This window comes from Triturus cristatus, chromosome 2_1 (genome assembly GCF_964204655.1).
Source record: "Triturus cristatus chromosome 2_1, aTriCri1.1, whole genome shotgun sequence".
Taxonomy (NCBI): Eukaryota; Metazoa; Chordata; class Amphibia; order Caudata; family Salamandridae; genus Triturus; species Triturus cristatus.
In genome coordinates this window covers 216,900,519-216,927,985 of record NC_140581.1, presented here as the reverse complement: position 1 = coordinate 216,927,985, position 27,467 = coordinate 216,900,519, and the positions used below count along the sequence as shown (strand labels likewise).

Below are 27,467 nucleotides of genomic sequence, written 5' to 3'. Positions count from 1 at the left end.
CACAACTTCTGTGCACAGGCACACAGACAACGTAGAGTCCAACAACGACCATTTGATGACTTGTCAGACAGTCCTCGATTGTTTGGTGACCTTGAGACATCAATTGTCACAGTAATAATAATAAGAATAATTCCTATTTGTAAAGTGCAAACATATCACCCTTAAGGGTATCAAGGTGCTGGGGGCCATTAGGGAGATTAATTGAGCTATTTCCCAGAGTCACATGATGCTGAGCTGAGCTTTCATTGGTGCCGGGGATCAAACCGTGAGCCCTGCGCTCTGGAGTCTACTGCTCTGGCTGATGCGTCACAACCCTCCCACAGTACAGCACCTGCAAGTCAAACAGATCAAAACTGAAGAGGCATCTGTAAAGCATGTCGTGTTCAAAGCCGCAATTGAAGAAAGAGAAGGAGCAATGCATGCAAAGCCGCAGGCACAAGCAGCACATGGCATGCTATGACACATTTAAAAAATCTGTAAATTGATTGGCAGTAGCCACCACCACTCATGAACAGTGAACATCTAAAATGACATGGGGTACTGCTGCCAAGATGTAGCACGCAGGCTTGGAGAACATTCAGACCATAACCTGTCTGTCCCCAACATATTGCTACCTCCTGAAAGCAAAAATGACTCTAACCTCAGTGGCATATCTTTGTCAGATAGATGCTCTACAAGGCAAACTTGCCGACACACATCTGGACCGGATATACCACCAACTCCACAGCCAAGTCCTGCTGAGAAGGCGACCAACACCAGAGATCATAAAAAGTAACTTGTATATGCACTCGGATATATGATACTAGATTGTTACGTTTGAGTTCTCAAAATGTAATGCTTTGTTTAAACAATCGCATCCTATGAGGATACAGTTGATGATGCACAATTTTAATACATTGTTACAACCTGAATAGAAAGGTATCTTTCATTAGTGGAAAACATTACCATCATTTGTGTTGGTTATTGCTTAGATGTGATCATCATTCTTACCTTAAAAATAGTTGTTTGTGATCTCTCTGCGTCATGCTCGACCCTCTGTTGCTCTTGTCTCATTTTGCTGAATCTATAGAGGTAGCAGTTCGCTATCTGAGGTGGATTCTGACTATAAATGTAAATGTAGTGAATATATATAGTGCTCCGCACATCCCCGAAAGGGTCTCTCAGGCGCTGTGCACATACCGCTGTGGAACCCTTCCTGGCCTTTCCCTGTGAAGTGCCCACTCCTGGGCACCCCCAAGGTGAAAGCCAGGTATCCTAGCGTTTTTGGGGCCGTTGTGGAGATTAAGCAAGCTATTGCCCAGAGTTGCAGAGTGAGATCCATGATTAGAATAGGGACTGAGGTGAGAATTATCGGGTCCGGGGAAATCGAGCCCAAGACCCGCCGAGGCAGGAATTGAACCCTGGTCCGGACCAGACCTCTGCATTAGGGTCTGCCGCTCTAACCATTGATCCACACTTCTCCACTATATGTTGACATTGTGACGAACCTTCCTCATGGCTATGTTGTGAAGAATAGCACATATGCCAATGATTTTGCAGCAGGTCTCTGGTCTGTAGAGTAATGCTCCACCATTCTTATGAAGATTTCAGTATTCCAAATGTACGCTCCATTAATGATTGCATTGTTTTATGTGCTCTGTTGTACTGCCTTTCACTTCTGGTTCTTGGATTCAAGTATGGTGTCAGTATCCAAGGGAGCAAGGCACATGCACTGTTCCCTTAAATAGTATGAGAAGGAGATACAGGTAGACCATTTTACAAACATGCTATTGAACACTGTATGAATTGAGTTTGTAATCATTTTACCAAGAAAAAAACATCACCCTGAGGCAGACGGTTATTTATTCCACTGTGACAGAACATAAAGGAGTCATCTGTGCTGCCTGGGAATCTGACTACAAAGTCAGTTATGATGCATGCGGAATGCCACACTACCTGAACATTGAGTGAGTGGGTGCTTTCCCTGTTTCTATAAATGAATTCATTTACAGAGGGGGGGACATATATCAATATGTGTGCCATCAACACAACCAATTACGTTCGGAAACTGTGCTAACCAATAAAACATTAGTTTTGAGTATTGTATATCTTAGGGAGTGTTCTGAAAAAAACATATTAGTTAAATTTGCCAACCATGATGTCCAAAAACCTAGGAGGAAAAAAAGAAAATGCTCTGTCACACCCTCCCTGCCACTGCTATAAACCCCTGGTAACTGTCTGAAGCTTAAAGGTGTACACAACCTGGGGAACAACCTTTACAACGCAACTTTTACAACGCACTACCATTACAACGAAACTGTTACAACGCAAATGCATTGACAACGCATGCCATTACAACGCAAGTCTTTACATCGACTTGCACTAGATGGCGTGCTAACATTAAAAATAGTGTAGTTTACTATCCAAACACCTTCCCTACTGTTACGTGGACTGGAGTTAGAATGGTAAATTACACTTTTTTAATGTTAGCACGCCATCTAGTGCAAGTCGATGTAAAGACTTGCGTTGTAAAGACTTGCGTTGTCACTGCATTTGCGTTGTAAAAATTTCGTTGTAACAGCATGCGTTGTAAAAGCATGCGTTGTAACATCATACATCCAGACAACCTGCACCTGTGATGGAATTGCATTGCTTCTGATGGTTGGGGTTTGTAGCTGAGGATGTAACTCAGCTATTAAATTCAAAATTACCTCACTACTTGGTCTATACTGCTCGTAATTCTCCTCCTCAGTCTGTTCAAATAGGGTGACCCTCTCCCTAAATATCCTCTCCTGTCTCCTTCTCTGCCTACCAGTCAAAATCCTCTTCCTCCTCGCCAAGACATATAGAGCTACCATTCCGAAAGAGCTAGATATAGTTTGGGTACCTTTTTATAATTTTGACCTGATTACCACTTGAAACACATTGATGGTTTGTGCATTTCCAAAATGGCCTTTTTGTGACTCATTGCAATTAGGATATCTTTTCTACATGGGCCCAATTTTGATGTCAGTTGGAAACCGACCGATGTTTCGGTTTCAGTTTTGACCGCCGTATTACAATGAAAACGGCCGGTCATTCCGGCTGGCCTCCGACGGGCTCAAGGAGCTCGTCAGCCAGTCAGAAACCGGAGGTAATCCCTTAAGGACAACGCTTCTGCCATCGGGATTACGATGTCGGATTCCTACAGGCTTTTCATGTCAGGTTTCCCGACATGAAAACCCTGTTGGAAAGTGACTTTAGGGGGCCCTAGCAGGGAAAACGCAGCCTCCGGTTGAAGGCCTGGGGGGCACATATGGTGCCCCCTGTCAATCCCTGCACCGAGTGGTAGGCACCGTGTGGTGTCTGCAACGCGGTGCAGGGATTAACAAAAAGTCCCAGTTCTCTATCGGAGCTTGTGCTGTGGCTGGTTTACAGCAGCACCACAAGCTCCCATAGAGAAATGGGAAGCGGTGTTGGGACCACCTGACATCGTAATGAGATCCATAGTGTTAGAGAATCACTATTTGGTCATACCAATTTGTGATTTCCAATATCAAAATGCAAACGAAACCATCGAAAATGCTTTTCCTACTTACCAAAACGCCATTTTGCATTTCCTAATGACCTGAAATAGCGATTCGCAGGGTTAGGAAAGGCAGTTTTCTAGAGCATCGCACCTGCTGTTTTGAAGGATTTCCTTAATCTGGATGGCATCATATGCTTGGAAACATGGAGCGTCAGTACATGACTAACTGCGACTCTAATATTTTACCTTTAGAGGTCTCTAAGCGAGTCTGTATGTGTGCTTTTTAGGAGAGTGTTCTCCAACTAGGTAATGCAGCTGTCCTTAAAACCCTCAATTTGTTGAACAACGATCTTAATATTGTGCAATTGGTTCCATTAGGAAGTGTATAACAGAGTAATAAAGTAAAACAAATGACATAAGGCAGGCCGGCTAATTAGCCCTATGTGATTGATAGAGCCACGGACCAGGCATTTGATCTCACACAAAACGCAGCTCCTTGTTAAGAGGACTTTTAATTGATGTGATAAGAGGTATTAGATGATGCTGGAAAATAATTACTAGAAAGCTACTCGTGCATTTGGCTGAATATAACAAATGAAGTTTGGGCACTGGATCTGGCGAAGTGGTCACATGCTAATTAATAATGAGGAGGAGAAGCCTCTTCCAGGAGTGTTTTTTTAAGGCAGTATCTGCTGGGAGATTGAATCACGATGATAAGCCATAATGAGCCTGTCATCTTAGCAAAACCCTCATTATACAGATGATAGGAGGGAGTGTACAACGCCACAACAAATGTTAGGTGTGTTTTGTTTTCTCGCTTCCCTCTTTCCTTTTCCGATGATGGATAGTAAGCAATTATAAGCATGGATAAAAAAGCTGCACACCAATGCAGCTAACAAAATAAGGGTGTCTATTGTCCCCTGCTGGCTCTGTAGGAGAGGTGGAACATTTTAAGGGGTGGAAAGTAGGCCTGGGCGAAAATTCCGTTCCGCTCGCGGAAATTGCGATAATTTGCCATTTTCGCGTTCCGCGGAGAGCGCGAAAATGTCAAAATTATCGCATTCTGCAGCTTAGCGATAATTTGTTTCTTCCTCGCGCTGTAAAATAATACATTCTCGCGCGCGCGCGATCGCCTTACCTGAATCCCCGCGTTCGTCGACAAGTTTTCCCGATCCGGTCGCGTTCTCCACAAGATGTTGGATTGTTGGTAGCCATTTGCGTTGTCTCGCGACAGTTCGCGCCCGCACTAATGTCATTGGTCGCGCAATCACGTCTTTCTTCTCGCGATCATGCACTGCGAGAAGAGTGAAAACAAGATGGCCGCGCCCGCGAGCAACCGCATGGGTAAGTTGGCGAGCCGCGACCACGCAGAAAATACCGCGAACGGGCGGGAAAAAAACTTCCGCATCTTCACGATATTTCCGCGTGTTAGCGGAGATTTTTAACATTTTCGCGATAATTTGCGAAAGTCACTTTCGCAAATTCCGCCCACCCCTAGTGGAAAGGCACACTCGTGTATATTTTCTAGCCTGCAAAAAGCTCCGCCCTTGTAGGGAGAGGCATTCTCCAATCTAGTAATGGCAGAGAGGAGGACAGCAGAAAGTATGACATGAACGGGCCCGGGGTAATGTATAGAGACCGGGGTGTGGAGTCAAAACTATGGAGGTGGTGCGTGGAAAGGGGGGGGGAGATAAAAGGACTTTTCTAGGAAGGTGGGAAGGCTGGCTCCTAAGGAAGGACTCTGTGAGGGTTGGGGTGTGAGGTGTGCTGATGTGACACAGCTTTCGAATTTAACAGAAAATTACCATAAAAAATTATGTCTGTATTCAAGGTGGCTTAGTAGGCCCCTGAACACGTCATATACATTTGTAGCCATTGCCTCTCCCGCCAAGAACTTAGGCTAACTATATTTCCCGTACCATCTCGTCTTACCCCACCCGCAGTAATACTGCCTCCATCTCTTTCCAGCTGTCTGTCCTACACTTCCCACAAAATAACCCACCTCCAGTTTTCTATTTGAATTGGGTTTAAAGACACATGGTCTGTATTTTTGCATTGAGGATGACTTATGTGCCAGGACTATAAGCTATGCTATACTCAGCTGGACGCACATTAAATGAATAAAAAGGGACAAACTCGAGATCCTCCATGTTGGTGCAATATAAACATGGCCATGGCATAAAGGGAACGGTTAAGGTCTTATAATTCATACATTTGTGCAGACAGATCTACTTTTGAGCTGGCTCCACAGCTTATAAAGTATCATCCCTGGCCGGCCTGCCCAGGTCAATGTTCTTTTGCCTCTTCAGTGAAGGTTTTTGCCGATAGTGCACTACCTACTGTATATTGAAGATTTCTGTAGGTTAAGATCTACCAATAAATACAATAGATTTGCACCTTCTGTAGAACGGTTGCTATTCTTGTTTAATCTTTTAACTTATTGGACAATTTTTAAACTTCTGTGATGTCACTGGTTGCAATCTATTCAAAGCCTAAGGCCACACGTCACATCCTGCAATGATATGATCAACATAGGTCATGTGAAGCTGCTTCTGAGATACCACGATAGGTGCGAGAGCCCCCTGAAGATGCCCATGTTCAGGTGATAAAAGTAGTTCATCTCCACCCAGGGCCGGCCTGCAGAGGTCAGCATGCCCCATGCATCTATGCTTCTCTTCCCCCTCCCGATTTAATTTCTTTTATGGTTTTATTGTAAAGAGATTCTGCACTCTTCAAATTTTTCTAGTCATGCGAACTATTACCTGGTTTTCTGATAGCATGGCACTATAAAACTATGACCGGAATAACAAACAAAAAAGCTTTGTTTAACCTAAACCAGCTCTCTACTGAAAAAATAATAAAGAAGACAAGATCTCGGTTTCATCATTCGTAGCCTTCTGTCAAGGTGTTTGCAGTTTGCGTGACCTGCGGTTTCTCTTTGGTATGCAAGGCTTAAGATAGAGAGATCAGTGCACCATGTTCCACCTTTCCACTTCCAAGTAGGTTCTCGTTCGGGTAACTTGACTTTAAATGTAATTTGAAAGGGCAGGTTAAAAATCTGAAAGAAAGTAGAGGGTATTTAATATGAACACAAAACGCAGCTCCTTGTTAAGAGGACTTTTAATTGATGTGATCTTGTTTTCACTCTTCTCGCGGTGCATCTGAAAATGGTCGTTTGCCAATTCATATTGAATATATAGATTATTTAAACTTTTTGGAAATCCTATGACTTTTTCGCAAATTACTTTGGGAATTGGGGTGTAGCATGCACCAACTGAATTCATTTTCAAACTTACCATTTTGGAGGAACACCTCTAGGACACCTGAGAAGTATGGAACGCACTCTGCAATGAACTTTTTGAATATTTAATGAGTTGCCCAACAGAAATGTGTAAAAACCTATGGACCGCACCACTTTCCTTATGAGGTTTCTGTAAATTGTGCTATTTGATCCTGAGACTCCCCGCTTCGGTAGAGCTCATTCACTTGACACGTATTTGACCCACTAGAAGTTGGGGTCCATTTTTTGATGTGCAGACAGCTTTAGCTGCCTGTTGGCCAGACTTATTGTTTCCAATATACATAGACTGGGCTTTGGGTGGTCAGTCCCTTGCTTATTATTTAATGGTTTTGTTGTCTGTCTGAGTTGTCTTCTTTTGAGTCAATGCCATACCTCCCTAGTTATGTATCTGTCCTCGCCAGAAGCATTTTGGACTCAGTTTTCCAATTGGTCAAATTGTATCCTTCCACTGCGAATGTTGCTTGAATTCAGGGAACTATTTTTTACTTTATCAGTTCCATGGGAATACATGTGTTTTCTTGCTCTTTATCCCTTTGATACCTCTTCCTTCACTTTCATCTGCAGCCCTCGCTCTTCGTGTTGCATCACACCACGTTCAGCATGTCCGTTCTTTCACCCTCTCCATTACTGTTTTTATACCTCCCCACCCACTTTTCTACTGCTTCCCTACTAATGCCACTTAGTACCTTCTTCCTTCACCCTTTTATCACTACATATATTTTCTTTTTGGTACCCGCTGCGCTATTGGCCGGCATCCAATTTAACAACTAAGGTGCCGATTCCGAACCTGGAGAAACCGGGTACGAACCGTCGGACGGAGGGTTTTCTCCGTCCGACTCGCACCCGGTTGTAAAACTTTACAAACATGCAAGTACGATTTGCACGGAAACACTATTTCCGTACGATTCGTACAAAACACCAACCGAGGAAAATAAACATACAAATGACATCCGGAAAAGCACCGACGTGACGTCGGGACGTATGCAGCCTGCGTTCCACGAACCAGGAAGTACGATTCGCACCGAGAATATTTTCCGGCAGCCAAAAACTGCTGGGAAATCGGGACGACGCGCACAAGGAGCACCTGTACGCGAAGGACAGACATGGACCCGAACCTACGTGTCATCCCGGCCCTCATAGAAGTCGACCTCCTCTACAGGTACCGACGCAGACGCCGCAGAAGGTCAGAACAACACCCAGGGGCAAAGGGGGGGGCAGGGGCAGGACACAAAACCCCCACCCAAGTCACACAGCACACATGCCCTGGACATACCTGACCTCCAGGCCCTGGTCACTTCGAGGGGGTGGGGGCGTGTCCAGCAATGCCAGCGTCCGCCACAACGGAAGTGGTTGACAACGCGAACCGGCAACACAGCAATACAGGTACGTACCGTACCCACGCCTTAACAGCGTGGGTACGAGTCGTACCACGCCCACACCCACGTCACCCCAACAATGGCGGTACGGCCTGTACCCATGTGCCAAAGGCCTGGGTACGGGCCGCACAAGCATTCCACAGCGTGGGCACGGGTACGTACGGACTGTACCCTCACCCGCGTATGTATGGAGCGTACCCCCACCCCAACAGTATATGTACGGACCGTACCCACACCCGCGTATGTATGGAGCGTACCCCCACCCGCGTATGTATGGAGCGTACCCCCACCCCAACAGTGTATGTATGGACCGTACCCCCACCCGCGTATGTATGGAGCATACCCCCACCCCAACAGTGTATGTACGGACCATACCCCCACCCGCATATGTATGGAGCGTACCCCCACCCCAACAGTGTATGTACGGACCGTACCCCCACCCACGTATGTATGGAGCATACCCCCACCCCAACAGTGTATGTACGGACCGTACCCCCACCCGCATATGTATGTAGCGTACCCCCACCCCAACAGTGTATGTACGGACCGTACCCCCACCCGCGTATGTATGGAGCATACCCCCACCCCAACAGTGTATGTACGGACCGTACCCCCACCCGCGTATGTATGGAGCGTACCCCCACCCCAACAGTGTATGTACGGACCGTACCCACACCCGCGTATGTATAGAGCGTACCCCCACCCGTGTATGTATGGAGCGTACCCCCACCCCAACAGTGTATGTACGGACCGTACCCACACCCGCGTATGTATGGAGCGTACCCCCACCCGCGTATGTATGGAGCGTACCCCCACCCCAACAGTGTATGTATGGACCGTACCCCCACCCGCGTATGTATGGAGCATACCCCCACCCCAACAGTGTATGTATGGACCGTACCCCCACCCGCGTATGTATGGAGCGTACCCCCACCCCAACAGTGTATGTACGGACCGTACCCCCACCCGCGTATGTATGGAGCGTACCCCCACCCCAACAGTGTATGTACGGACCGTATCCTCACCCACGTATGTATGGAGTGTACCCCCACCCCAACAGTGTATGTACGGACCGTACCCCCACCCGCGTATGTATGGAGTGTAGTCCCACCCCAACAGTGTATGTACGGACCATACCTACACCCGCGTATGTATGGAGCGTACCCCCACCCGCGTATGTATGGAGCGTACCCCCACCCCAACAGTGTATGTACGGACCGTACCCACACCCGCGTATGTATGGAGCGTACCCCCACCCGCGTATGTATGGAGCGTACCCCCACCCCAACAGTGTATGTATGGACCGTACCCCCACCCACGTATGTATGGAGCGTACCCCCACCCCAACAGTGTATGTATGGACCGTACCCCCACCCGCGTATGAATGGAGCGTACCCCCACCCCAACAGTGTATTTACGGACCGTACCCCCACCCGCGTATGTATGGAGCGTACCCCCACCCCAACAGTGTATGTACGGACCGTATCCTCACCCACGTATGTATGGAGTGTACCCCCACCCCAACAGTGTATGTACAGACCGTACCCCCACCCGCATATGTATGGAGCGTACCCCCACCCCAACAGTGTATGTACGGACCGTACCCCCACCGCGTATGTATGGAGCGTACCCCCACCCCAACAGTGTATGTATGGAGCGTACATGCCCAGACGCAGGAGGGGTGGGTGCAGAGTCCTCCCAGCAGTGCCCAAACACAGGAGGGGTGGGTGCAGAGTCCTCCCAGCACTGCCCAGACGCAGGAGGGGTGGGTGCAGAGTCCTCCCAGCAGTGCCCAGACGCAGGAGGGGTGGGTGCAGAGTCCTCCCAGCAGTGCCCAGACGCAGGAGGGGTGGGTGAAGAGTCCTCCCAGCAGTGCCCAGACACAGGAGGGGTGGGTGCAGAGTCCTCCCAGCAGTGCCCAGACGCAGGAGGGGTGGGTGCAGAGTCCTCCCAGCAGTGCCCAGACACAGGAGGGGTGGGTGCAGAGTCCTCCCAGCAGTGCCCATGGAACGCAAAGTGTGGAGTAGCCACAGATACAATGCCCACAAATGTCAGTCAGGTGCACAAAGACCCTGCAGTACATGTACCACATGTGTGCGAGGCTGGGAGTACACACATGCATAGCGCCTAAAAGAGAACATGTCCACATGAAGTCATGTCAACAGTCTACATACACAAGTACAGTGACCACCAAGGATGCCACGAATGATGCAGGTGGAGACATCGCTCAGCATGCATGTGCAAAGTTGAAGGAGTCCGTCACACACCCAGCTGATGTAGACACAGCTCAGCACACATAGTGGAAACACCCTGCAGGGAAGATGTCAGGTTACACAGAGGAAGGAACACACCTTGGGACGATGTCACCATGCAGTAACTGCTTACATGAACAAAGTAATTTAGCCAACAGCTTGTGATGGCACACAGATACCAGGGTCCACCCTATGACCAGCACAAGACTACATTTCCCACACACCTAACACATTATCACCACCCAAAATCATGGAGCAGGTCCACCAACAGCAATACCAGATAAACAGTAGTGTTCCAAGGAAAAAACAAATTGCTTTATTCAGCAGGATGTAAGTAATAATCATCATAAATGTCAATATATACAAGGCCCATAGGGCAGTCCATGACTCAAATCCGGATGGGGGACACAGTGGGACGTGTGTCCCCTAGCTTGCCTGCACAGTCAGACTCCTTTGTCTTCCACAGGGGGGGCATCATGTTGGGGGGAAGGACCAGGCACCGCAGGGACAGTAGGGGCAAGGGGAGGTGTTGTGGGTGCAGGGACGGACGACTCCAACACAGGGGGTGGGGCAGCGCCAAGGGTGGATTTGAGCACAGCACTGCACACTACTGCCAAGTCGCCCAGCGTCTCCCCTGCACCCGAAGGAACCACAGGCCCCAAGGAGGGGGGGGGTTGGAGGGATGGGTCGCAGCGCTACTGGGGGGGGGGGTGTGGACAGGGGGGGGACTCAACTCCCCTGCCGGTGTCCTGCCTCCACCGCTGGCGGGGTGGTGCCACACTGGGGCTGATGGACAGACTGGGCAGGACTGACCCTGTGTCCGACTCTTGGCCAGGAGAGCTATGGGGAGTGGATTTGGAGGGTGGCGGTCGTGAGGAATGTGGACTCCCACTCTGGCTGCGTGTCTTCCGTTTCCCCCCCGACCCAGTGGGTGTGCCTACTTCACCCTGTGTGTGCGTGCCAGGAGGTGTGCGCTTTGCCTTCCCTGCTGGTGTGGTGCCAGTGTCTGGTGGGGTGTGTGCATGCTGACGTCTGGGTGTACGTGGGACAGGCATGGGAGTGGGAAGTGTGGATGGGGCATGGGTAGGGGGTGGGACGAAGTGCTGCAGGAGACCCACTGCTGCAGTCAGTGTCGAGTCAATAGACCGCAGCAAGTTGCGTTGGTCAGCCTGCGATGCTGAAATGCCCTCCAAGTATGCCTCCATGTTGTTGAGCACTTGGCTGTGGCCATGGAGGACATTAAGCATCGCAGCCTGACCAACTTGCAACTGCCGCAGGATGTCCACAGACTTGGCATTGGCGGCAGCAGTGGAGACAGGGGCAGGGGGTGCGGTGCCTGGCAGGAAGGAGACACGTGGTGACCTAGCACGCCAGGAAGGGACACGAGCAAGTGGGAGGCCGGTGATGGCAATGGAGGGGGCGGGGAGAGATGTTGTGCTGCTGTCAGCTGTTGGAGCAGCCTCCGCCCCCTCGGAGAGCTCAGCCTCGGACTGTCAGCTTCATATTCTGTGGTGGCAGTGGACAGGTCCTCCGGCTCACTCCCCTCGGCCTCAGTTCCACTCGATGTGCCAGCTAAGATGTCACTGCTGGCACTGGTGCCCGGTCCCTCCGCACGGTCCGTGCCGGTGTCTCCATCCGTGTCCCCCGACGATGCTGTGGGCAAGGTGAATAAACAGGAATTAATCAGACACCTGTATACATATGTCACATGAGTCAAATCTACATAGGTTACAGTGCATAGCCTGAAATGAAAGATGTGTAACATCTACAATACAAGGTACATATATGGGCCCTGCAACACACAGTTGGTTCACCCACCATGCCACTGAGAAACTATGGAGAGCATGACACATTTGCAAATGACATGATATGGATTTGGACAGAGGAGCCAGGCTCTGGGGACAATCCAGCACTGCATCTGCACCACACAGCGTTGCCGTAACTAGGGATGAGCAGGGACCATCTCCATGAACTTGAGGCACATGCTGCAAAGGTAATACTTAAAGACATGCCCAACATGAATGGGACACTGCACCTTGAGTGTATGTCCAGACAAACATCACACACTGGCCAGACCGAGCAATGAGATTTCAGGTGTCGACATGTAGGCCTTGCCCGCACCAACCACCCCCTACATGAGACAATTTGATGAGACACAGGAAGCACTTGCATCTCTTAGTCTGGGAGAAATACACATGGGCTGCCAGAAACCCACATTGGACCCAAAATACCCCATGTGCGCCTGTACAACGATCTCATTTACAAATGGCCATCATCAGATAATTGTAACAAGACACACAGGCACTGGCCACCGTGAGTATGAACGAGGAAAATTAGGTCAGGCTGTACAGTGGACACTTGTAGAACACGTTACGTAAATATACATGGTGCCAGGGGACAATGGCACAGAGCACATCCTATGCTGTAGACACTGAGAGTGTCCACATATTGTGATGACACACATGATACCTAGCAAAATATGCCCCAGGGGACAGTAGTGGCCACAATATTCCATGGTCCTGAATGGTAATGACTGCAACACAGGCCACCATCCCTGCACTCTGCGTATCGCACACTCATGCACATCATGTCACAGGCCACAACATAGGACATGCTTGCTGTAAGGCATTACACTTCAGAGAGATACTCCTATGTCTGGACTCAGCATCAATGCCAATTGACATGGACCCCACAAGTACTGAACTGGACAGGGCACAGGCAAGGTCCCAAAACCTGTTACACACCACCCCCACACATGATGCTGCAAGCATTGGTCACGTGGATAAACTGCCAGCCCAGATGACCTTGTGAAAGAGTGAGTACACACAGACCAGGGAACACATGGCAAGGAGGGGAAGGGCGGAAGGACAGCACCGCTATACTGTGGGTGACAGGACCTGCACCGCACATTTAAACACTGGCAGTGTATCCATGCAACTGCGCACTTACAAATGCTGGTGACACACAACAAACACACATGTACCTACCCCCTTCCTGCTGCTGCTTCTCCCGTAAGCGCCTGTCCATGTCTGGAAAGACCACCGCCAGCACACGCTTGTGGATGTGGGTCAGACGGTGACGCCCATGGTTCTTTTGGCTCACAGGTGAGTCCCCCAGCAGGACCCGTGCGATCCTCCGCGTCCAGCACCGGATATCCTGCCAGCGTTTTCTCACATGGGCCAGGAGCCGCTTGCGACCCTCCGTCCTCCTCATGGCACTGACGGCGTCCCTCCAGATTTGCTCCTTGGCAGAGGCGCCTACCTGTGGGGTTGAAAAAGTGAGAGTACATCAATACACCTGCCACATGTCACAGAGACACACATTAGAACTATTTTTCTGGTTTCAACAAGGCATAGTATGCAGCCAAAGCATTGCACCTTTGTCATAGGGACTTTTTTCTCTGTTTAAGGGCAAATGCACCACGTGCCATTGAAAGTACACAGGTGGCATGAGGGGTACGACACAATAAATGATCCAGACTCACACTGTGCATCAGAAGGTACACCAGGATTATGTGCAGCACCTCAAAGCAGTCACATGCCACAGGCCACTGACGCTACCTCAGCAGAGTACACAGACACACACAGGCACAGGACATTCACCTGCCTTTGCCAAATGCAGCTACAAACCTCACTCTGCACATGTGCCACTAGACTGGGGGGGCTCACAGGTGTGGGGCTGGCTCTGCACATCAGACACACAGCCCTGCTCCCTGCTCGCATCAGATGGGCAGGGTATATCCATCCCTCATGCAGCTGGGGTGCTACACTCCACATATGTACCCACCCACATGACAGGGGACTTACACACACACCGATGTCCAGGGTACGAACAAATCATGTGGACACTCTCAGCACAGGTACACTGAACAAACACACATCTGTGGGTACAGTCACCTGTCACACTGGGGTGACCACAGAATCACATGAGGACTGTAGAAGCAACATTCCCAGGAGGATTAGACAGGCAGAATGTGGCATGCACCATGCAGTGATTGTCACAGTAAACACAATGCAAGTGAGGACGGCAGACATGCACCACAGCATGCTCTGGCTGGGAGACATCAGGCATTCCCCCCCTGGGACCCACTCTACAGTACAATGCATGTGTGTCACACCTGGACACAATGCCAGTAGTCCCAGTCACAAAAAGGGACACAGTCTGTGCTAGTGGACTCTGCACTCACCTGAAACCCTGGTCGCCCATACAGCATGGGGTACTGTGGGAGGATCACATCCAGCAATGCCAGATTCTCCTCCAGGGTGAAAGGCTGGGCCCTCTCCACAGACCTTGACATGGTGCCAGGGAATCACGAGCAGCAGCAGTGTTGTAGAATCAAAAGATGTGCAGGCAAGTGCTCTCTCATGGGACCTGGCTGCCTTATATCTGCCTTGCTGGCCTGTTTCATGCACAGGAGTACAGAGTGATTGGTCACTCACATTTGCATCCTATGTTTCCTCCAATCCATTTAAACCTACCCCTGTGAGGGGGTTAGATTTTTTTAGAATTCAGCATGATGTCATTTCAACAACAACTTTGCAACAAAGTAGAGTAATTCAAACCGACTTTTGCAGGCCACCTCATTCAGCAAATTCAAAGTTTAAACTCGGTCTCCATGGCAACCAGCATGCATCTCTGGCTTCATACTTGTCCCTCATGTGTCCCCTATGTAATTTGGAGATTCACACACAGGTACGGTGCGTTCCGGGGCCCTAGGGCACCCCAAATGCATAGCTACGGGCTGTACAGACGTGTGTACGGTCCGTATCACTATGGGTACGCATACGCGAGCAAACCCATAGTGATACGGACCGTACACACGCGTGTACGCTCACTATCACTATGGGTGTGCTCGCGTATGCGTACCCATAGTGATACGGACCATACACACGCCTGTACGCTCACTATCACTATGGGTGTGCTCGCGTATGTGTACCCATAGTGATACGGACCGTACACACGCCTGTACGCTCACTATCACTATGGGTGTGCTCGCGTATGTGTACCCATAGTGATACGGACCGTACACACGCCTGTACGCTCACTATCACTATGGGTGTGCTCGCGTATGCGTACCCATAGTGATACGGACCGTACACACGCGTGTACGCTCACTATCACTATGGGTAGGCCTATGGCAGCACTCCCATAGTGATAGGGAACGTACACACGCCCTCAGAGCTAATGTTCGGTGCCTTTCACACATAACAGTGGTGACAGGCAGCACACAGAAAGGAAAAGAGCTGACATACTTGTCCATGGATGGACATCAAGGCATTGTCTGTGCAGTACTACATGTGTGGGGCACAGGTGTGAAAGGCTGTGATGTGGCACATTACTCCTGAGTTGTGAAGGCAATAGATGTATGATGAGATGTCTACAGATGTTATGTGTGATGGTGCACTATGTGCCAGACATGCCCTTCACTCCTTTGACATGTGTGCATGTCGTACAGAACACTTGAGATGAGCGTCACTGGCATGACACAGTCAACAACACACGCAAGTGTCCCCTGATGCCCGCTACAGGGGTTACCACACCTGACATGTGACTACCCACGTTGCACGATGTGACTATGTCATGTATGTGTGGTGTGTTCCCATTAGCTTGATGTTGGTGTTCCCTCAAATGCATCTGCAGTTGCTGCAACCAACATGTGTCTGTGTGTAGATGGCCATGGCACACTGTTACGCACACCTGGCCACATGTGTTATCGGATGTAAGGTGTGTATGTATGCATGGGACACGGAGTAGCGTAACAAGGACCTGTCTGTATACTCTCAATGTATGTGTGATCAGTCATGACATGTACACCTTCATGGCAAGGTGTGTGGGCTGTCCTAGTGTTATGTCATGTGATCTGTGGCTCTAGTGTTCCGCTACCTGTCTCTGCAATCAACATCCTACATCTGCTGATATGTTGATGTATGTCACTCCTGTATTGCGTCTGGCTGTTCACTTACACTGGGACACAGCTAGTCCCATGCCATGGGATGTGGAGGTTCACAATCCCCGTGTGTAGCTGGGTCTTGGTAGGAGTGTCACCTGGCAGCCACACGTGTCCAGGGCATGTAGCACATACCTGACTCTGTATGTAGCATATGTGTATTGACAGATTAACATGTGCTCAGTACATATAAATTGTTGTTGTAGTGCACTCACTCTTCCTTGTCACTTCCAAATTACTGCAGAGCTCCGCCTCTTCCCCGACCAATTCCGGACTTGGCTGACATGCGGGAGAATGACTGTATACGCTGCTACCGCTTCCTCCAACCGTTGATTGAGGAGTTGACGGCAAGGCTGGCACCACACCTGCAACCGCTGCACAGGTATCCTACGGCACTGACACCCAAGCTGAAGGTAATGGCAGCCCTACATTTTTTTGCCACGGGTACCTTTCAATATACCATAGCTCATGTTGGTGGCATGTCCCAGACCATGTTCAGCCGTGTGCTGCATGATTTTTTAGAGGTCATGTTGCTTCACCTGGATGAGTTCATCCATTTCCCAACTCCTGAGCAGTTGACAGGTGTCAAGCGTGGATTCTATGCCCTGGGAGGGATGCCCCATGTCATTGGGTCCATAGATGGGACACATGTGGCTTTGGTACCACCACAGGCACAGGAGGTAGCGTACAGGAATCGCAAGCACTACCACTCCATCAATGCCCTTGTGGTGTGTGTGTCCAACATGGTGATTTCACTTGTCTGTGCTCGTTTTCCAGGATCAGCACACGATGCCTACATCATGAGGTGTAGCAGGGTGCCTGAAATGATGACGCAGCTGCGCAACGAATGAGCATGTGTTGTTGGTGGGTACACTCTGTCTGTCCTGTATTTTGCATAGACTTCCTGCCCGACTGCTTCTCCTGTCCTACTTATGTCCATGTGGTTTCCATGTAGGGGACGCTGGCTATCCCAACATGCCATGGCTGATCATACCTCTCCGCAACCCCAGCACACCGGCCCAGCTCCGCTACAACACCGCCCATGGCCGGACAAGGCGAGTAATAGAGAGGACATTTGGCCTCCTGAAGAGCCGATTCAGGTGCCTACACAAGACTGGCGGCACCCTCCCATATGCCCCAGTGAAGGTCTGCAAAATCTTCATGGTCTGCTGCATGCTGCACAACATGGCAGTTGAGAAAGCTGTGCCACTCATCCTGGATCAAGATGATCAGGACCATCCACCCGTGGAGGATGAAGGGCTTGGCAATGGGGCTAGTGATGTGGAGGATGTGGAGCCGCAAGAGGACATCCGGGGTCGGCTGATACGCAACTTCTTTGCTTAGTGGTGAGTACCAGTGTCTGAGTGTGCACGCATTGGTCCTTGTGTGGCATGTGTTGCAATGTGTGTGTCCATCTGCATGTATGCCACGTGAGTCAGAGGTGTGTGTGGATGTGTCACTCGAGTGATGGTGCCAGTGATGAGTGTATTTCCGCAGTCATAATTGTGACCTAGCATGTTGTCATCCTTATATGTGTCGAGTACATGCACATGCAAGTGGATGAGCTTTTTGTGGCTGACTTCTTGTGTGTCTCTCATCCCCAGGTACTTGCGCATGCCGTCTGCTGGTTGCATTGTTGTGGCACTGCTATTCCTCATGGACACGTCATCATGTGCTGACTCAGCGTTACACGCACGGACAAGTTTGGAAGTCTCCTTAGGGTAAGGGATGCATCAGGGGTGTATTGTGTGTGGCAGTTGTTTACGATGTGTGCACACTGCCCCTGTCGATGTTTGGTTCCTCTGCAGACATGTCGCATCACCATGGGACACATGCAATGTAGCTGGATTCACCTGAATAGATGGTCAGACTTGTTGACAGTCATCTGTCATGGGATAGTGGATTGTGATGAAGGCATCAATGTGTGTAACACTGCCCTCGGACACATACGGTTTGCAGTGGCTTGACATGGTGTGGGACTTCCACATCAGAGGATCAATGGTGTATGACGGCCTCTCCGTGAGCAGCAGGGGGTGTTTAGCTGTTACCCGACACTTGTGTGCCAGTTCCATGGATATCAAGCATTTGTGGTGCAGAAGGGGGGTGCCAGTGTTGGACCCACATATTACTCCACATGACCTGTGTATGTGTACTCCGAGTTGCCTCTGCATTCCGGAATACATGACTAATAAAGGTGTCCCTATGCCTCCAAGGTGCCTCTTCTCAGTCAATGCTGGTGTGTTGCCACGGTGCATACGGCATGTCTGGCATGGTTCTCAGTGATAGTGGCTATGTGTCTATGTGTAGAGTAGCAAGATGCAAGCTGTTTGTCTGGGATTAGACTCTGTATTGTGCATGATGTCCATGACTGTGTGGGTATTGTGACATGTGCCATCCCCATGCATCCAACGTTGGCCAGGCCACCATTCTCTGCATCCACCTGACTCAAGCTTGCAGGACATGGTTCTGCCACCTGTCTACACATACCTGGGTGCCCCCCAGGACACTCCACATGATCCCTGACCTCTGCACATGACTGTAGCTGTACTCAATATGTCTGTCGGCACGGTTGTGCGGCCACCCCCTCAGCTGGTTGGGCCCATCACGGGTGTGTATGGTAATCCATGTCTGTCTTGCCTAATACATTGTGACCCATGTGTGTCCTGTGCCAGACTCAGGCCCCAGGGCATGGATGGTTGAAGTCATATGAGAACTCAGGCTTGGTTAGACTTTACAAGACACATGTAATGTAATAATGCAAAATGTAGGCATCATCTCTTGATCGTGTAATTTTTTATTTGTGTTGGGGTATGTGTTGGGGGGGGGGGTATGACAAGAGGGGCTTTCCGGGTGTGTGGAATCAAAAGTTCACTGGGGGAGTTGGTATCCTTGCCATTGGAAATCATCAGAGTCCATGCCACAGTCTTTGTCAACATTGGTCAGACAGTGACCAGCAAGTCCATGTGGCAGAGAATGTCATTTGCTGATGTGCTGCTGTTGGGCCAGTGGGCCAGGTGCCAGGCCAGGTGTCCTGGGAGATGGTGCTGTTGCGCCGACCCTCACGGTCTTTTCCATGGACGACCCGCCCTCCTGCGGGAACCCTCAGAAGCAGGCCGTGACGATGCTTGGGATGCTCCGTCGGATGTATCCTCCTCCTCCTGATCCCTCCCTGTGGGTGGTGATGTTCTTCGCCTGAAGGCACAGGGAGGGTTGCTCATGTTGTCGGCTATCCGACGGAGTGAACGGTTAATTCCCGTGAGCACCGTCACGAGCTCAGCCTGTCTGTCCTCCATCCGTCCTTGGTGTCGCTGTTGACAGGCATGTTGCTCCGCATGTTGCTGGGCCTGCTGGGTCTTGATCTCCTCGAGGGTCCCCTTCATCTCGTTGAGGGTGGACACAACCTGGCTCATGCCCGTGGTGTCCTGCCGGTATGTGTCCAGGATGTTTCTTACATGGGAATATACCGGTTCCGCAGCCAACTGGTCAGGCTCGCGCCTCCGCCGTCCTCCACTCCCACCACCCCTGCCCACTTGTGCCTGGCCTGCCCTTGTGGGCACATCGGGTCTCCGGGACCCCTGAGGGGTGGCATTTGCGTTGTCGCCTGCCTCCTCCTGGGTGACCGGTACACCGTGTCCCTCCTGGTCAGCCTGGCTGCGTTGTGGTGGTGGGGCAGGGATCCTGGGTGTCTCCTGGGATGTGGCAGGAGTGGGGGTGGTGGTTGGCCCAGTTGTACCTGACGCAGGTGCTGCAGGTGGTTGGACACCAGAGGGGCCAGGTTGGTCGGGTTCGTCCACAGAGTGGTGAGAGTCGTCGCTGCCGGTGGGATCGTCATCCCGCAGAGACAGGTCCTGTGAGTCTTCCCCCCCAGTGTTGGGGGGTGATCCACGACGTTGACCTGTGTGTGAGAGAGACAATGTTATTTTTGTTCCATGCAACATCCATGTTTCATTCGTTTCAAAGTTGGCACATTTCCTCTGGGTATTTGGATATGTCTTGCATTCCACTCACAGTGCACTTGTGCATGGGTATGTCCCTTGGCCACAGCTTTTGAGACTTTACCTATGTGTGACACAGTCTTACTTGCTGCGTAAATTGTGACTGCAGTCAGCAGTGGAGTGAGCAGGTGTGGCGAGCCATGCATTGGCGCCTTCCGTGTTGCACTGTACGTGGGCAAATGGAGTTGTTCCACACACTTATATAATGCAGGTAGCTGGCGTTGTGCTCGTGCACAGGTTGACACATGGCCCAGTGTTTTGCCATGGAGAAGAGAGGGGGATTCAGGCACTGGCCACCCTTGTCTACATGCACGCAGTCCACCTGCTGACGAGCAGACATTCCCACACCACCCAAGGCTGAATTGGTCTCCCTGTGTCTCCCTTTCTCACTCCCTCACTGTCCCCCTCTCCCTCCCTCCCTGTGTCAGCCTCCTCCCTCTGTTCGTCTCCCTGTGTCTCCCTCCCTCTCTCTCCCCCTCTCCCTCCCTCTGTGTGTCACCCTCTGTCACCTCAGCCCAGCTTCCTAGGCACACACTGTTTGCAGATCTTTGAATGGCCCTTGGCTTGTTCATGTGAGTTTGTTTCTGATCTCCAAGCACCCATTGGGTGTAGTGTCTGTGTCTGCGCTGCTGCTGTGGTGGTGTGTGCTGCCACTCTTTCACAGTGTTGGCTGTTCATTAGCTGCTGTCGTGTGCAAAAAGTGCCTTCACCCCCATGTCTTCATGCAAGGCGTCCGCCATTTGCTGGCAAGTCTTTCCTGTGTGGGGACACACTATTTGTCTGGCTGTGACCTAGGCCATATGGGCTGGGGGCATTGTTGTCTGCTTCTGAGTTGCACTATGTGATTTTTGAGGCCCACACTCCCGCCATCCGCGTTACCGTGTCTTGTGTTGGTGTTTTCTGTGGCCTGTGACTTGGCATTGTCTAGCTGGGTGCATGGGGCATGGTGGCGCTAGTGGCATGTGCGTGTTTAGGGAGTGTGGTTGAGTCATGCGATAGCTTTGGGGTGGTTGCGTGCATGATTGTGAGTTTTGTTGTGGATGACGTTCCCCCCATGTGAGGTGAGTTGTTTGTGTACTCACCAGGCTCTCGGAAACCTTCTACTCCCTCCACTGCCACCACCGGCAGCATGGCCATCACCTTCTCCTCCCAGGGATGGTATTGTGCGCGTCTGCGGGGCGGCCCTCCTCCAGTGGTGTTGGCCTGGTTGTGGTCGTCGGTCATTTTGCGGCGGACCGTCCTCCGCAGATCGTACCACCTGGCTTGGCATTCATGCCTGGTTCTTCTGGTGGACGCAACAGCATTCACAGCATCGACAATCGTCTGCCACATGGCTGTTTTTGCGGAAATGCTGGTCTGTCTGACCAATGTTCCAAAGAGGTGTGGCTCGACTCTGATGATTTCGTCAACAAGGACCTCCAACTCTCGGCTAGTGAACTTTGGATTCTTGTTAGTGGGCATGGTGAGGGGTGTGGGTGTGGATGGTTGTGGGGGGTGTGGGTGTGGATGGCTGTGGGTGTGTGGGTCTGGTTGTGCAGGTGTGTGTGTGAATGTGATGAGGGGGTGTTTGTGAAGGTGGTTGTGTGAAGGTGTGCAGGTGTAAGGTGTAGTGGAGGTTGTAGTATGGTGCAGTTGTTTCTCTGTGTGGTCTGGCAGCAGTGGGTCTGTTGCAAAGGATCATGGTTTGTGTGTGTTGGGCCTTTTTATTGGTCCATTGGTGGGTGTGGCTGTGTTTGAACTTTGGGTGGGTGTGTTATAAGGGGTGGTTGTGTTTTGGGCCTCTGTTTGGGAGTTTGGCAGTTGCAGGTCAGTGAATAGGTTGTATTTGTGCTTGGTGGACATGTTTTGTGGCTTTGTGCGATTCGAATGGAGTGTTCTTGTGTTGTTTTGCTTTGTCCTGGTTGTGTACGTGTGTTTTTAGCGTCTGTACGGTGCGTACATCGGCCATTTTGTTGTACAGTGCTGTCCTTGTCTCTGGCTTGGTACGACTCGTACATGCGCGATGTTGGGTGAGGGTGCTGGTGTTGGGGCCTGGGGTGTGCTCCGTACTTAGACTGGTGGGGTGTGTGTTCGCTCCGTACATACATGGGTGGGGGTACGGTCCGTACATACACTGTTGGGGTGGGGGTACGCTCCATACATACGCGGGTGGGGGTACGCTCCATACATACGTGGGTACGGTCCGTACATACACTGTTGGGGTGGGGGTACGCTCCATACATACGCAGGTGGGGGTACGGTCCGTACATACACTGTTGGGGTGGGGGTACGCTCCATACATACGCGGGTGTGGGTACGGTCCGTACATACACTGTTGGGGTGGGGGTACGCTCCATACATACGCGGGTGGGGGTACGGTCCGTACATACACTGTTGGGGTGGGGGTACGCTCCATACATACGCGGGTGTGGGTACGGTCCGTACATACACTGTTGGGGTGGGGGTACGCTCCATACATACGCGGGTGGGGGTACGGTCCGTACATACACTGGTGTACATACGCAGGTGGGGGTACGGTCCGTACATACACTGTTGGGGTGGGGGTACGCTCCATACATACGCGGGTGTGGGTACGGTCCGTACATACACTGTTGGGGTGGGGGTACGCTCCATACATACGCGGGTGGGGGTACGGTCCGTACATACACTGTTGGGGTGGGGGTACGCTCCATACATACGTGGGTGTGGGTACGGTCCGTACATACACTGTTGGGGTGGGGGTACGCTCCATACATACGCGGGTGGGGGTACGGTCCGTACATACACTGGTGTACATACACGGGTGGGGGTACGGTCCGTACATACACTGTTGGGGTGGGGGTACGCTCCATACATACGCGGGTGAGGGTACGGTCCGTACATACACTGTTGGGGTGGGGATACGCTCCATACATACACGGGTGGGGGTACGGGCCGTACGTACATGGGTGTATATACACGGGTGGGTGTACGGTCCGTACGTACGGGGGTGTACATGCACGGGTGGGGTTCGGCGCGTACATACGGGGGCTGGAGGGGTGGTTCGGCGCGTACATACGGGGCTGGGGGGGTGTTCGGCACGTATGTGGGCACATATCTCCATGGTTGCTAAGGGAGTTCGGTGCAGACTGTGTTTTTTTTCATACGGTTGTAACATCGGACGCACGGGATGGATCGTACTTGCGCGGTCGGACTTCACTTTTCACATTTGTACGGTAAATCGTCCGGAGACGTGTCGGACACATTTTCCGACCCGAGGACGTGTGGGGAATTATTCCCAATGCGATTCGTATGGACTTTTTCCCATGCGAATCGTACTTGGCAGTTTGTACGGCACTTGTACGATTCGTACGGTAAACAGACCGGATACGAGTCGTACGGGGAAAAAATTTCCAGGATCCGAATCGGCACCTAAATCTTTCACTTGTTTTTTTACTATTTCAAGAAGGCTGTCTGCGATTGTGCATGTGTATGCATACACAGTGGGCACCCAGGAATGGATCTGTATTATTTTAACAGAGGCATTCCAAGATGACCACTCTGATGCACATGTATCCAGCATAGTCATCTTAACAAAGGATTTATTAAAATATTATACAAATGCATTCAAAGATGGCCACTGTGGATATGCACACATCTACAGAAGCCATTTTTGAATACATTTGTAATCTTGTGATAAATCTTTTTCCAAGATGGCCACCTCAGATGCGTGCAAATTAGAAGCTGCTTTGGTGCAGCTAATAGGTCTCAGTGACAACAACCGATTGACTTTGTCAATGTTTGTTACTATCTTGTAATATGGTTGACAGGAAGCCAGGCTACTCCAATGTTAATGGTCACAGCATACAGATATGCTTAAAACTAATACTCAGTTTACCTCTCTTACTAAGCCCCAATTTCTGTCTCCTGTGCACATTGGAGCGTTTTCAGAACTGATAGTGTTGTTTTTTCTTACCTGAGACATTATAGGTGTCGTTTTCACACAATTCATGAATTGCATAAATGCAAATTCACAAAACTCGAGAAATAGTGATTCTACCAACATTTGAAAGCGTTCTTTCTGCTTGCGAGGCCTCTGCCACTGCATGCTTAAAACTCTCTGCCCTGTTTCAAGCAATCTTCCCGACCTAAGGTTTCTGTAATCTTATGAAAAGTGTACCGATCTGCTTAACAAGATTGCTTCAATGTACACCCCAAAGGACCTTAACAATCATAGGCGCTGGATGTCGCAGTTCAAAAGTTGAATAAGCAATAACGATGACTTTAAATTTGCATCTATCCTGTCTTATTTGCTGTGTGAATAATCAAAACAACAAGTATATAATAGGGTCTAAGGGAAAAGTTTAATGACCTGCCACAGTTCTATTCCCCTAATCCTACAATTTCAAAAACTAATGGAACAGGGGGTCTAACAAAAACCAGGTATATATGGTGATATGTATAGCTGTATATGTCAAAAGATGACAAGAAACAGGAGTGCAAAAAAGCAGTAGCATAAGGAGAAAAAAGACAAAAAGGAACAAACAAGAGAGGACCCTAGAGCAGAGCTTGGATACCCATCAATCTTCTATGTGATCAATCCTATCATCTGGTCATCCAATCCAAAGAAAGATATATCTCTTGATCATAGAGATTATCTTATAAGGAGTGAGCCCACTCAATCAGGTCCAAGGAGAGAGGAGATCATATACATCTAATTATAGATCAATTGAGAGATTAGTGCAGTGCTTTGAAAAGAATCATGTGGTGTATTAAAATAGAGTTATGAGAAAAAACTACTAGTTTAATGTAAAGAAAAAATCTCACACTCTAAATAAAAACAACAGTGCAACAAGCAGTATTCAACAAATAACTGCTGTATAAGAAGGTCGACATGTTTCAGCCATGCGGGAACTATTTCTCCCTAAGGCTTTCTTCAGGACCCCAGTTGTCAAATCTATGCTACTGCATTAGTGTGTCAAAGAAAAATAAAGTGTGCTTATATCACTACTATTAGGTTGGACTTAATACAACTTTAATGTGATCCTCCGCCTCAAAGGATGCAGTAGGCATCTGTCAAAAAAACACACACATAGAAATTGTCTTAATCTCCAAATGATATCATCCAAATAATTTTACTCCAAAAGATTAGGGCAAATAACCATATAGCCCTAAATCAACACACCTATTGTATGTTAATGCTTACCCATTTTGATCGAGGGATGGACCTCACCTCGCCTGGAACTTTACTCAGGACTAAGAGGGCCCGCTCTATATAGAGAAGACAAAAGTCGCTTACAGTAATCAAACTCTTTTAGTAACATAAGAAGACTGTTCGACTTATACAGGGTGCTCGCTGGGCAAAATACGAGCACCTCTACATCTCGTATGTAAATTCTCAGTTTTCACAAACATACAAATAAGTGTAAGAAAACTCACTCAGTCTTAGTGCAATCATCATTAACTAATAATGATTAAAAGTGTGGTAAGCTGGCCACATTTTGTTAAGGGAAATAATAATAGTGGAATGCAGAATGTTGATGTAAGGACAAAGAGAAAAGCACTTGTACATTGATTAATGTGCACAAAAAACGGGACGATAAGCCCCACTATTATGTTTGTTATATGCGCTTTGTTTGTGAGTTATAAGACCAACAAAGAGCTAACTCTCTATAGCCTCTGTGCTCCAAATATCCAAGATAGTGTGTCTATGCTATACTTGATCGGTATGGATAATGGTTTGGTTAAAAATCGTGCAAAATTACCATGGGAGTCTCTATGGACATGGAAAACATTAAGCATAGAGAGGGGTTCTTCACAGTAATCCGATATCTATAGTAGTATGAGCTCAATCAGCATATACACATCACTCGGAAAGACTACAAACCCCAATCTCATGCCGAGTTGATAGTCTAAGCTCTATAAAGTAAGTGTACCCAAAGTGAACCAAGGTATCCTCACCTATCCGTCGTTGCCTCGAATTGGCATCTGAGTCAGGGAATGGAGGTGAATCAGACGAGCTCCAAGTACGTTTAAATGCAAAAAAGCGATCGAACGCACTCGCGAACACACCTGTTTCGCATTCGCGCATGACGCCAGTCTCATGGTGATCACGTCACCAGAACTACAAAGTGACGTCACAGAAATGGCGTCTGTAGTTCGCTCCGATTCAGATTCTCAATAAATCAAAATTAACAGTGTATTTTGCCAGAATCCACTATATGAACATAAATGCTCTTACCCCCGCTATTTTTTGATGTGAAATGTCGAAACTACGGGGCAAATTGAACGATAGGGCGTCACGTTATTTTGACAATAATAGCCAATGAAGGCTGTACATCACCCCACTTGCAACACATGATAAAAACCAAATGGTAACAATATGTGTTGGTTGATGTCTCTTGTAGGAAGCAAAAGTAGAAATAGAAAAACTCTTGGGCCTCGTTATATTGAGTATGTCCATCTATATGCTGCATCAATCCTCAACAAGAGAGGTACAGCAAAATAACTGCCGGTGTAAAAGTCTGCAACCAACACCGCTCGATCATATTCGAGCTATTGATGCAGACCATCAGATAGTCTGTATCTATTACTCCTAATATGGCTCTTATGGGGAGCAAGAATGTAAATAGGGCACCTCTTGGGCCTCGTGATGTTAGTATGTTCATCTCTATACAACAACACGGAACAACATAAGGGGTGAGCACAGCCGAATACCTGCCTGTGTAACAGTATACACCCAACCACGCTCAATCGTCATGCCACTATTTAAGCTATTGATACAGTACAGCTGATAATCTGTATTTCACCTATAAAAGGTGTCAAATAGAAAAATCCTGAAATGATTAAATCCAAAAATATAGCTATACTAGTAAGGATGACTTATATATCCCTCTTGATATAATATAAATCTCCACTGTTTAGGGATAGATATAATACCCATACAGAAAAAAGAGATCTTACAATCTCGTCCACGGGATGTCGTCCTTGAGACCCTTAACATCCAATGGCAGTAATTTTACAGCTTAAAATGTTAAGAGCGAGAAACTGAGATTTAAATGCCAATATCCCTGTTTTTTTTGTGTGTCATGTCATTTTCTCAAGTAACCTAGTGGCTGTAAATTTGTTATTTCATCTGCTTTAATGCTGCA

General features: G+C 49.2%; 1 long non-coding RNA gene across 1 annotated transcript; it reads right to left on the bottom strand.

Annotated features, from left to right (window-relative positions):
• Positions 1-224: 224 nt before the first annotated feature.
• On the bottom strand, positions 225-26,404 carry LOC146863986 (uncharacterized). Its single transcript, XR_014976597.1, has 3 exons — positions 26,278-26,404; positions 25,523-25,587; positions 225-331 (listed from the first exon to the last, which is right to left on the bottom strand). It is a non-coding gene; the product is annotated as an uncharacterized LOC146863986 (long non-coding RNA).
• Positions 26,405-27,467: the final 1,063 nt, after the last annotated feature.